The sequence below is a fragment of the Magallana gigas genome, chromosome 10 (genome assembly GCF_963853765.1).
Source record: "Magallana gigas chromosome 10, xbMagGiga1.1, whole genome shotgun sequence".
NCBI lineage: Eukaryota > Metazoa > Mollusca > Bivalvia > Ostreida > Ostreidae > Magallana > Magallana gigas.
The window spans coordinates 24,654,968-24,668,241 of record NC_088862.1 but is presented as its reverse complement, the minus strand read 5'-3'; positions in this window follow the sequence as shown (position 1 = coordinate 24,668,241).

Here is a 13,274-nt window from a genome sequence, read left to right as displayed (position 1 = left end):
TGAAAATTAGATTTCAGTAAAATCAATTTTTGGTTTTTCTGAGTTGACATTTAGATTTGAAGCTCTTCGACGATCTTAATATTCACTTGTATGAAAACAATACTAACTTGTTTTATCCACGAAACACAGTGAACTGCAATGTTCCGAAAAAAATCGTTTTCTTCAGAGAAAGAAAGATCCTTACATGTAAGTAAATTGGAGCGCATGTACGCAAAAGGTAATATGATAGTGTTTAAAAGCATATAAGATTAAAAACAAGTTGGTAACATCCATCTTTCTCTATTTGTGTTTGGCCCATTACAAAAAGATTTACAACTTTGTTTTGATTCCTGAATTTCTTTTACAAGTAAAGGTAATGATGATAAAACACGACTACCTTGATAAATGCCTATATCGTAAATTTTATATTAATGATGTATACATCAGAATGAAAGTACTGAGATAGTATATTGTCATTATATTGACCGCCCAGTGTATTGAAATATTTGTAAAATGGCGACTGGATTAGAAATTACAGAATTTATTAACGGTTATTCTCAGGTGCTTCTGTTTCATCGACGAGACATCTTGACCCAACTCCTTTAAAAAATCGTCATCAATCAATTATTTTACATAAACCAATTTTCGGTTCCTTTTTCTTTTCCTAATTAACGCCGTCCAATTTGATATACAGTTTCCTGGAAAGGAAACTTAAGGTTTTGTTATTTTCCTGTTGCGTCTGTTTTCATTACATGATCGAGAGTATCATCCATTAGAGAGCAAGAAATAAAACCCCCGACTGTCTGATTCAGAAAATAAGGTTTTTTTATTGTTATATAATATTATTAATATATTTTATTGCCATTACTCATATTGCTAATATATGTCAGTCTCATGACGAACGAGAGAGAGAGAGAGAGAGAGAGAGAGAGAGAGAGAGAGAGAGAGAGAGAGAGAGAGAGAGAGAGAGAGAGAGAGAGAGAGAGAGAGAAAGAGAGAGAGAGATTTTAGGTCATATAAAAAATTTCAATTTTCCAAAGGGGTTTGTAACCCCCCCCCTCCCCCTCCTTTTAGATCCTGCATGTTATGTAAGATAAAAGGAAGTTTTCAGTCGTTGGCCAACTGAAAATTGGAGAGTAAAAATAACTATTAATAGCTTTAAGGATTCTTACGATGAATTAAGTTGTATTCGTTAAAATCCAGTAAAGCAACGGAACATGCTTGCATTTTGTTAGCAAATATGGCTCAATCAACAAAATGCGCTCTACCTCAAAGACATATAGGCCTATATACAAAAACCTTGGTTCAAATCCTCAAATTAGAAACTTTTTTTAATTTATTTCTTTTTAATAGATATTCTTTATTTTTAACAATAATAACGATTCTAAATTTTAATCTGAAAAAATCGATAACAATGTAATTACAAGTTTTATAATGCGTAAAACAATATATATATATAAAAAAGTTTTCTCTCAATTAAAAGTCACATATGGTAGGAAATCGGGCGTCAACTTAGAGTTGAACCGGAAGCCGGTGGCACTTAATCCGACGCTCCGTCAAATGAATGAGTTAACTGTTCGGTATACGAGACAGACAGGTGCAAAAGTAAAGTCACATGTTTTGTCACGTGTTAAATTGATAATCAGAATCTTAGTCCCTGGAGCGTTTTTAAACTTTAAATGTAATATATCCTTTTACATGTCTTATGTACACGTACATTAACAGCAGGCAAAATAGATCTAGCATTTTTGTTCAGCATGCCGATCAAATTTTGTAATAAAAATTCAGAATTATACAAGCAAAGCCTGTGTCGCGAAACAAGGTACTAGTATCTGTTCATATTACAGTACTGAGTGGAAGGACAGGCCATGCAAACGGAATGGCCGGTTATATTTACAAATCTCCATTTTTCTATAAATACATAGTACATGTATCTTTGGAAAGGTCTGGATAGGTCAGAACCATTGTCACATTTACGTCCCTGTAGTATGAATATTAAGTAAATGGGTATATTCCACTAATGCATTTTCCATAGGCGGTAATGTTAACGTTAGGGTTCATAGCTCCGGCCCTAGTTTTCGTTCAGCAACGAGGGAAATCTTGAATGAAAGATCATCAATTTGTCTCTTTCCTGTTAAAATTTCGTGGTGTGGAGTCAGATTCGTTTTCCGGCAAAATGCGTCTGTATTGAAAAACTCTGAAAATGAAAGTAAAAGTAGGGAATTTCACAAATTTGGAAAGGGTGTACATCAAACAATTTCAATTCTTTTCTCTAAATGATATTTCAATTTTGACACTTGCTTTTAAAATTGCAAATTCCCTTTTCTGACATGTGTGAAGCATTTTGCTTTAAAATATCCCAATAAATGTATATACACTCTGCAAGTATAGGAACTATTTTGCTTAAAGGCACTACTTTGTTGTCCTACTGATTCTAAAAATAGTTAGAGGGATATACCCAAATCCCCTGTCTTCTCGATAATTATGATAATTGCAGAATCAAAGTACTGAGAGTCGACATTGCCAATGTTACTGTTGATGCAGTTCTCATTACTTTTCATGAAAGTTTGTTAATTAAAGTTTAAATGATTACTCTGCAGGTATAGTCTAGATGCATCTGTTACATTAAAGCTGATGATAGAACGAATCAATTATATTTATAATTCATTGATTGACCAAAAAAGAGTCGGCTACCGAAACAATCGGTTGATACGTGTAAGGAACAGTCATCTATTTTTTTTCTAGAACCAGTCAGAATGGTAAGTTACGGATTCTTTGGTAGGGAACCAGTCTACAACAGATTTTCGTGATACATTAAAATGGCGTCATGAAACGATCGCAGGAGATAATAAGATGGAGTGGCATATTTGGTCCTCATAATATCAGACCATAGATATACATGTAAATTCATGAATATTTCATTTAAAAAATTGCCTTTTCAAAAAGTTATCATTGTGTTTTTTCCTATGAATAAAAAATAACAAATCATTTTATATTATCTGACTATATATTTGTTTTTTTAAATTATCATTAGCGGTGGAATACTACCAGAACTTATCATATATTATTGGCACCTACATGTCCACTTCAACATTTTAATATTTCAAGACTTATTCTTTTAAAAAATAATTTTAGGGGAGTTTTGTGTTGATATTTTAAAGGGGCTGAGGTGTTAGTTTTTTACTTGGAAAATATTTTAACGAAATGAGAGCATTGAAAAACAATTATTTAGGGCAGCAAAACAGTATAAGCACCCAGTGTCTGCAGCGATCGGTGGTTACATGTAAATTGACTTTTATGGGTTAATGCTTTTGAAGAGAAGAACACAAATTATATTGTCGCAGTTAGTCATAACTGAGAGAGCCATCTGTCACTATTTCTATTTTTTTCATCTCTCTTTTATACATTCGTAACTTTGCAGTTCGGAAAAGTTCGCGATTTATCTATTAAAAACATGTTGTTCTTTTGGCATTACAAAAACAAAACAAAAAACAAAAACAAATACATAAATAAAAACAGTTCATGATGCTGTTAACAATTGATCCAGGACCTATATACCGTTCACTCCTTTAAAAGAAAAATCCTTGTTTTGATATGCGATGCAGTATCTTAGTCCCAGTACTTTAATCCATAGAAAACAAACTAAATTTTAGATAAAAGTTGTTATCAAGTATGAATGCTGATTGAAAAAAACGACACCTTTGTAGGTTACAAGTACATATAAGTCAAAGTTTATTGACCAAAAGGGTTTGTTTTTCGTGCGTATGTGGCAAGTGTATTTTACGTGCAGAAGCCATTGATTTGCTGTCAAAACATATTTGACATGACTGAAATATTAAAAAAATTGTGAAAAGTTCTCAAACATTTTGAAATACAGAGACGTATCCTTCATGCAAGCCACAAAACAACGGAAGAAAATGCGACATTTTAAATAACAAGCCTGAATTTCTGTTTTATCGGCCAAACATTTACCGACACAGATATCATTCAACCAAAAAATATGTCACAAAACAGATTGGCCTCAGCAAGCTCAATGCTATTCTAATACTTTCGTTTGAATGAAAATTGATTTTGAAGGCAGAGACACTGAAATTGATGTGACATAACTGGGCCCTGTTTTAATATTGCACTGCTAGCATCAATCTAGCTAGCTATTTATCAGTTCAATTCAAGCTCAGCAAAGCCGGAATCGCTTCTTGGGACAATATTTTAAAGCAAAAAAAATTGATTGACCATTTATTCAGCATTCCTATCCCGTGTTGAAATCAACATTAAAAAAAATACATGATTTTGTTTGTGGGGAAAAGCAAAACAACTTGTTACGTAATGACACTCAACATAGATTTGAAGGGCCAGACAAAAGTGGAGAGGGCAATTCATATCAGGTGCCCCCCCCCCCCCCCCCCCCACCTACCTCGACTTTCAAAAACAATGCTTCGTGTTTGCAATGGCTTGTATTTTCATTTTTTTCTATAGATTGATAAATAAGAAAATGTTAACAGTAATTCGAGAAATATTTCTATGGTTATGGTTTAAATATCAGTAAAGTTTCAAGACCCAAAATACTAGCTATCGTTAGGCCTAGGGGAGTGGGTATGTATTCTTTAATTAGACGGATTCTTATTCTCGGGCTGAAAAACACCTTAACGGCTATGAGTTAAGCGTATTTAATAACATCATTCAAAGCACCAAATAAAAAAAAAACAAACAAAAAAACACCGATTGTATGTAGAGTACTGAGGTTAAATTGACTTTTTTTTTAAAGGGCTGATCATTTCGAAGAAGACATAAATAATATTTTTGCATTCAATTTGTAACAGTCCCATCTGCCGGCCTTTTTTTTTTTTTTTTTTTTTTGGATGCTTTTATTTCGCTTCAACACAAAGCAAAATCCGCAAAAAAATGAAAACAAATTCCCGGAAATTCTGTACACGTAGACGGACTGTTAAAAACAATTCAATCATCAATTATCGCAACCTCTCGGGCCTTTTCGACAAGTGGTGTTTAACCCATAATGCATTACGTAGGCGTCCACAATAACTCAAACTTTCGTATAAAACTTGAAATACATGTAAATGCAGGGCAATGTATCAATAGTTTGCCAATATTTGACCTTGATATACGACAGATGATGCATTGAAAACTGCCATTAAATCAAAGGGAAGCTATCATTCCAATTTTATGATATCTTAATGCCCAGGCGCGGATCTACATGTAAAAAGGGGGGTCCAGCCCCTCCCCCCTGCAATATTAAAATTTCTTTAAATTCACATTATAAAATTACCAAAAATATGCCTCAGATTCCTGTCAAACTCAAATAACTGTCGGACCCCCCCCCCTCCCTGGAAAATTCTTCTGGGTCCGCGCATGATGTCAGGTGATATTTTTTTCGTTCGAGCACTGTCTGGAAGGTCGAAGAAAGAGCGGTTGTTTAAATATGCTTCTTCTGAGTGAGTTAAACTTGTGTAAATTAACAATACGTGTTTGAACAAAATGTTTGAATTTAAACTTATAATCTAATATGATAAAGTCTAGAAATAGACTATCTATATTTTAATATTTTCTTTAATTGTTAAGACAAACTAAACAAAATTGAGATAGTGACAATCTCTAATGATCCGCTTAAAAAATAGACAGTAGGCTGATAAGTATTTCAGAGAATTTTTCTTTAACCTTAGCCTATAACTTAGAAACTTTCCAAATGGCTTTAAACTTTTAATTCAATCTCATTATACCTTACAAAAAGGCATATTTGTTCAACCTGAACAAGATTAAGAAAATGGGAAATAATCTATGGTCTAAAACTGATTATAAAAAGATCCACTATGACCTTCACATTGACTTGGTTCAAATTATAAAGTCACTGCACACCATTTAACCAAAAGCTCTGTTAATGTGAAGTAAGATCCGAATATAGCAAAGTGGAGAGTATATAATATACTCTTAAAATAGATCAAATACGACTTTGACACTTAACATACAAAAATCATTCAAGGTCACTGCACACCTTTTGGTCGTGTATGCACTCGTAAGTAAAGTATCAGCAAGACTGGACCAAAAGGAGGAAAAGATATGCTCCGGAAAATAATTTTACATATAATGATGCTATGACCTTTACATTTGACCTGGAAACTTGGTTCGAGGTCACTGCACACCCTTTACATAAAAGCTCTGTTTATATGAAGTATGAGCTAAATAGGGTTAAGTGGAGAGTATATATGCTCTGATACAAAGAACTTTTGCATGATCAAATATGACCTTGACCCTTGATCTACAAACAAATTAGTCACTGCTCATTCTTTGACCATAGACACTCTATAAGTTTGAGCCAGATTGGACAAAGGGGAGAGAAAATATGCTCTGGACAAGGATTCATATTATTCTTCTATGACTTTCAGCTTTAAGATATAAACATGATTCAAGGTCACTTTACCCAAAGGCACTCTGTGGGCGAAGTATGAGCCAGATTGGGCCAAGGGAGAGAAGATATGCTCCGGGCGAGAGATCTCGGACAGAAGGACGTACGAGCGGACAGACGGACAGACTGATCACTATAAAGCGCCCGCAGATCGGGGCCATAATGACTTTCATTTGAAGACTGGAACTACTCACACTTGTATGAACTAAAACATGGTCACACATTAATATATAAGCTAAACATGTAGTCACACTCATAAAAGTATTACATATCAACCAAATAATTAATAGTCGTTCAGTGAAGGTAAGTATACGCAAGTCGAAAGAAGAGATATGTTAAAATAGAATTATTATTGAGAGAGAGAGATAGACAGAGAAAGAGAGAGAGAGAGACAGAGACAGAGAGGGAGAGAGAGAGAGAGCTATGTAAATACACAATGAGTCTGGTAATAAAACAACGAAAAGAAAAAAAAAGGAAATGACGTCAGACCTCCGCGATGCAGAGTGCCTTCGTGATTAGTTTTTATGATTTTTCTCTCACCACTAAATGATAGTGCAAACTGCGATACCAATGTCTAAAGATGTGTACTAATGACATGATTAGTCCGAATCAATCTTAATATAAAAGCATCTCTGTTGATATAATGTTCTGTTTTTTACGCATTTCATAATCTATCACAATCCAAAATGTTCGTTTACAAAGGGCAATACATTGTTTGGGCACAAAGGAAAATTGGGGGTTTTTTTGTTCTGTTTTTTTTTTTGAATTTTTTCTTCAGATAAAGATATCATGTTTGGCGAATGTCAAACATTGGTTATTTTTTTTCAGATTAAGATATCATGTTTTGCGGCTACAGAATGTCAAACATTTTCTACATTAATGCAGCCATTTCGTATTTCCTTAAATTCAACGGTGGCTTTGTATTTGCCCACACAGGTTTTTTTATACATTTACTTTAATATTATGTTCCATAATATTAAGTATCTTTTTGTATACTAAAAGAGTAAAACAAAACTCACCATTTTTTTCACAGATCAATCTAAAATATAGCGTACCATATACTCAGGTAGAAAAATGCTTGATTTATCATTTAAGTATTATACATTGTTTAAAAAAGTCATCTTTTAAACCATTACAATCGGTTTGTGTGTCTATCATACGTACAATTTATAAGATTTAATTTGAAAGTACATGTAGGTAAACAATTTATATGCATACATTGTTATTCATACATGTAAGGGTGTCAAACTGAGGAAAACTGACCGATGATTTTAAATTCACTTGCCTCTGAAAATTAAAAGATTTTTTTTTTTAAATCGTTAGATCATGTCTATAAATTTGATACATTGTTAAATAATTCTAGAATACGAGCTTTTTGATTTCGTTCTCATGTATTGCTGTTACTATCATCCATATGCTGTTTCTTTGGTTATCAGATTTGATTGTCTGCTGGTGGCATTTTTTTCTCGTTTTTGATATGGGAACACTTTACTTATTTCATTTTTTGCGATGTTATTGAACAAACATTTTGTGCGATTAGATTTTAAATTGTTTTGTTTGGTTCAGAGGGTACAGCAAAATGGAGCAAAAACTTGCAATTTGCAAAACAAAACACCAACAAATCGTCATGTGGTATTGATGTGTATTATCCCGGGAAGAAATACCGTGTTTTGTGTGAATAAGAAATCGATGAATACATAGATAATATTATTATAAGAAATCGATCAATAGATTAAAATTATTGACAGCAACAACAACAACTAAAAAACCTACGCTCCTGTTAATTGAATTTTTTAATTTATTTTTTATAAGAATAAACTTGAAAGGCGAGGTAAAAAATATGATTTTTTCCATGAACATAACGTCATGCATGTTCATGGAAAAAAAAATAACGCATGTATCAAAAATATTTACTGCATGTATCAAAAAGTATCTGCATAGAAAAAAAAAATCGTCGAAAAAAAAATCATCCATCTCAAAAACTTGCAATTGAGAAACTGAGAAGGCTGGCAGTCAACAAAATTAAGCATCAGACCTAACTTAAATTTCTATAAATGATTTGTTGAGCTATATGCTATGAATTTGTAAAGAAAAAAAATCAAGAAATTTTGATTTCAAAATTTTATATGATATCCATTATTTTCATTCAGAGCTCTTCTTCGTATATTGTCTAAAAATGGCCACGACCAACCAGCCCCCTTAAATCGGATTGCAAAAAAAAATTAATTCATCTTCAAACGAATGAAAATGTTTCCGTCGACCAAATGGCAATACATCATTAGCTCCATGAAAATCATTCTAAAATCATTAATTTCATCGAATATCAAACTACCTACGATTAGGGATATGATAGCATATCGTTTTACTTCATTGTTAATAATCAAATGTCAAATGGCTTCGAGAATAACAGGATATCAAATGCTTGCTCGATAAATTCTTCTACATATTATACATGTGTATCGCTTGCTGTTGCTCTGTTCGATGCTCTATCGAATGCAATATGTCTGTAAGCTACTTTGTTTGCGCGAAAACTCACAAGTTCTCTAATCTCGTTAAGATTATTTTTTATATATATCCACAAGTCAAACTGATATAGGACATATACCTACATATCTCTGTCCGACATCTTAATGTAGGTATCTTGTTGCCAAGTTTACGGAAATAAATCAAGATTCTGAACTTTTCCAATTTAGTGCAATAAACCACCAGTAAGATAGCTTTGTAACCTTTTGCTGTTGACAATTTAGTCGCGATAAAATCATTTTCCAAACCATTTTTTCAAACCATTGCTAGAATTTTAGTTGAGCTTCACAAATACACAACGTATAACACAGCATGCGGGATGTATACTATGTTGTACATAGGGGTGTATGCTTTCGAAGCGGCGCAAAGGAGATCAATCGACGATTTTTGTCAAAATTTTTAACTTTTGGACTTTCTTAGCCGGTCAGAATGTGTTTACAGAAGAAAATATCATTTATAATTATATAAACACCTTTGATTCCAACGTACACGTTCTATTTTTCCAAGCACCTTAACACAATTTCGACGGTCAGAGGGAATTTGACCACCAACTCAAAATGTAGGTCATTGACATAAGAAAATTAACATTACAATCAAAAGTCTATTGCATACAGTAGATAGTTTTTCATTATTATCAGTGGGTTTGTTTTCTTTCCAAGTAAACGCCATACTTAACTAAAATCGAGTACAGCGATTCTTTTTCATTCTCTCAATTTTGTAAGACTTCAATGTCCCCTGGTGGAAAGCAATTTCAGTTCCAGCATAGAAAAGTATTCTTCATACTCTCATCAATTGTATAATTCAGCCTTTTTGCAAGAATGAAAGATCATCTGTTGCAACTGTTTTCCAGTGATGTAATACATGGTTTGAGGTCTATTTTTCAGACAACGACGTAGACCCGTAGGCCACCTCGCTCACCTGATTGACATAAACCAATTCAATAACTGCATGTTGTATTAAAAAAGTACTCGTGTAAATTAAAAAAAATCACTTGGCTCTTATCGAAAAAGTTTAGTCAAATATTATTTGAGAGAACTTTACAATTAAACATCTGCTCTTCCTAAAACCGTTCATAACACTGATAAACTGCAATACATTCAGCTCTCTTTTAAATAAATAGATTATGACAATCTTAAAAAATTAAAAAAAAAATATATTTTAATAACTTTAAGCAAGTAAGCAAGTAGGCAAATTAACTCTTATTTCCAACTATCATACTTCGTCGATAATTTGATATTCAAGTTATCTATCTTGCAATTGAAAACCAAGTATTCTGAAATTAACGTCAGGTCCATTTAGAAACAACAGGTTAAATGGGAGAATTTCAGAGAGCCTTACCTCTGATACGGTTGGTACTAGTCATATTTCTGACAGTTAATGAAGTAATTCTATCGTTAACGACCTACGTAGCCGTCTATTAAAGCAATTTGACAATGACAATGAACTTTATTCTCATAACTGAAAATTTACAGTGTAGAGAAAATACATATGTACAGTATGTACACACTACAATATATACAATAGATGAAAATCATTGGTACAGGCATGATGAAGGGATAACAGATATAATTTAACCAAGAGAGTTAACTCTCTCAAATTTAGAATCTAATAGTTTACAAATATTGGTAAGTTGGTTTATGTTTGTAACATCAGCAAAATCTCTCAATGTGGATACTCTACCATTAAAGTCACCTATATGCAACATATAGAATCATTTTCATTGCATAAGTTAAAAATCTCATTCTCAATATCGTCATATGAGCTGTATTTTTTATAATTTTATTTTGCTGCATAAACCTGTTGGTATGATAAGTCTGCATGTAACTTATGGTAAATAAGGTTTGAAAAAAAAACATTAATTTTTGTCGGAAGAAAGATTTCTCTTATAAGGAATATCTAGTAAATCAATTATTGTACAGGGCGACAATATTTCAATTTTGCTCCAATTAATGGCTTTTCCCCACAAAAATATATCTAACAGAAATTGTTAAACCATCATTTTTTTTTATGTCATTTATGTAGAAAATAACATTTTCGTAAAATATAATTCAACAGGAAAATTGCAGCTCATATTGCTTTAATGATTCATGTTCAAAATCATATCATTTACGTAAAAATTCACGTCTAGTACTGTGAAATAAAAAAAACCCCGCAAAATAATTAATAATAATAATTGTTGACACTTAATGACATAATTTTTATTGCATATGAAGATGAACTTCAACCAGTAAAGACACATATGATACTATTTTAAATTTTGCGTGTACATATGCACCTCTTCATACATGGAATTGTTTCATTAATGGTTGAAAGCCATCCATTTGGCACACCATCCACTATCACTAATTGTATAAGACTATATCATTATCGGTAAATGCAGTACCTTTAAAAAAATTGTTTGTCATTCTAAATTAATTATGATCTCATATTTTCTTAGACAAGGCTATCCACGTGACCTAAGGCAATATAAAGATTTATCATTATATGTCAACAATGCACTTATTATTAAATATTTTATCATCATAGGTCAAAAATATACTTATCACTGTGTACTTTGTTAATAATCCATCTAATGCACTACTCTCAGCTAACAAAGAAATCGAAAGAGGGGTTTAAATCAATGGCTCTAGTCCAGCGACTAACGAAAAAGAAATTATTACATTAAAGGTCAACACATGAAGGTACTTCATTTTTTTGTACTTTTATTTCATAGTTGATGTTGATGACCATGAAACTTGAGCATATGTAAATATATATATATATATATATATATATATATATATATATATATATATATATATATATATATATATATATATATATATATATATATATATATATATATATATATATAAAAAATTTTGAAATTGCGTCAATAATGGACGCCTAGGTAACAAAAGAAAGTATACCATTAATGATTATTATGCCTTCTGTCAGTTTGTCACTATACATTCAATACTCATCTATTTTCACATAGTATCAAAGGATTTATATAGCGTAAGCATACTATGCCGAAATAGAGCATGGCAAATATTTTCAACGAAAATCTTTCCAGCGCCGACAGCGGGATTCGAACTCACGACGCTAAAATCATTCAAGCTTGAAGCCCAACGCGTTACCGCTACGCCAAAATTAGCCGTTCTTATAATTAACGGTATTTAGATATATAAAAAACGTAAATATATACGACTAACATCAAGCAATTAAAATTATTCATTTTCCCAAAAACACTTCATTATTGACGGTGATTTTAAAGTTAAAGTTTTCTATAAACTTTTGAACAAATTGATTGAACAATTTTCAAAGAAATTCTACATGAGAATCACAAAAACGCTTTTTTAAATGACGCTTGAAAAAGAATGTTCAAGAAAAGAAATTCAATGAGATTTCGTCTGCTAAACATTTCGAGTTTTCTCGGTAAGGCCAAACGTCTCTCATTTCTTGAAAACAACATAAACCTTTGTTGACTTTTTATTGTACAACAACTTGTTGATTAAATAAACAATCAAATCAATTGATTAATTTGAAGAAGAAAAAAAACGCTTGCTTTTCCAGTGATTATTTTTAGCGACTTGTCAACACTCGAACGTCACAGCTACTAATACCAAAGCACGTCAGTATATTCAACAGTCGGCATAATAATAACAATAGTGTTGTGTTGTGCATGTACTATGCCTAAATAGTAGTCAGGGTTTGATACATAGTGCACTCGCCTCCGGCTCGTGCACTATGTATCAAACCCTGACTACTATTTAGGCATAGTACATGCATAACACAACACTATTATATAATTATGATTCTGGCCTCAAATGCAACTTTATATCTTTAGTGGATGTTATATCATTAGAGGTTATTATGCTTAAAAGAAACATAGAAACCATACATTTACCTGCATATGGTGCTCCTTTTTTGAGTAATAAAGACCCTTCCTAAAGAACTTATATGTATGATTTCGAGAGAAGGAAGTGAATTAAAATATATAGTTTAAATATACAACAGTGTCTGTACTATTAAAGGTGAGCTTGTTCTTGATACCTCATTTACGGATAATGTAGGTAAAAAAAAATATCAAATGCTTATTTTAAATGATAGGAAAGGCGACAAAACGAGTCAATTCTCTAAAAAAAAAAAGAGTTATATGAACTTGAGCAACATATCTTAAAACAATCTTTGGAGAGGTTTGATCCTCTAGATCTGCTTTTAATCATTTTATTTCACCTCTGCTCCGAACATCTTACACTATTTATTAATTTTTATCCTTTATATGTATATTCTATAATGCCAAATAGACATGATCAATTAAGCATGCTGATCATAACAACATTCACTAAGACCCTATGAAATGACCTCAACA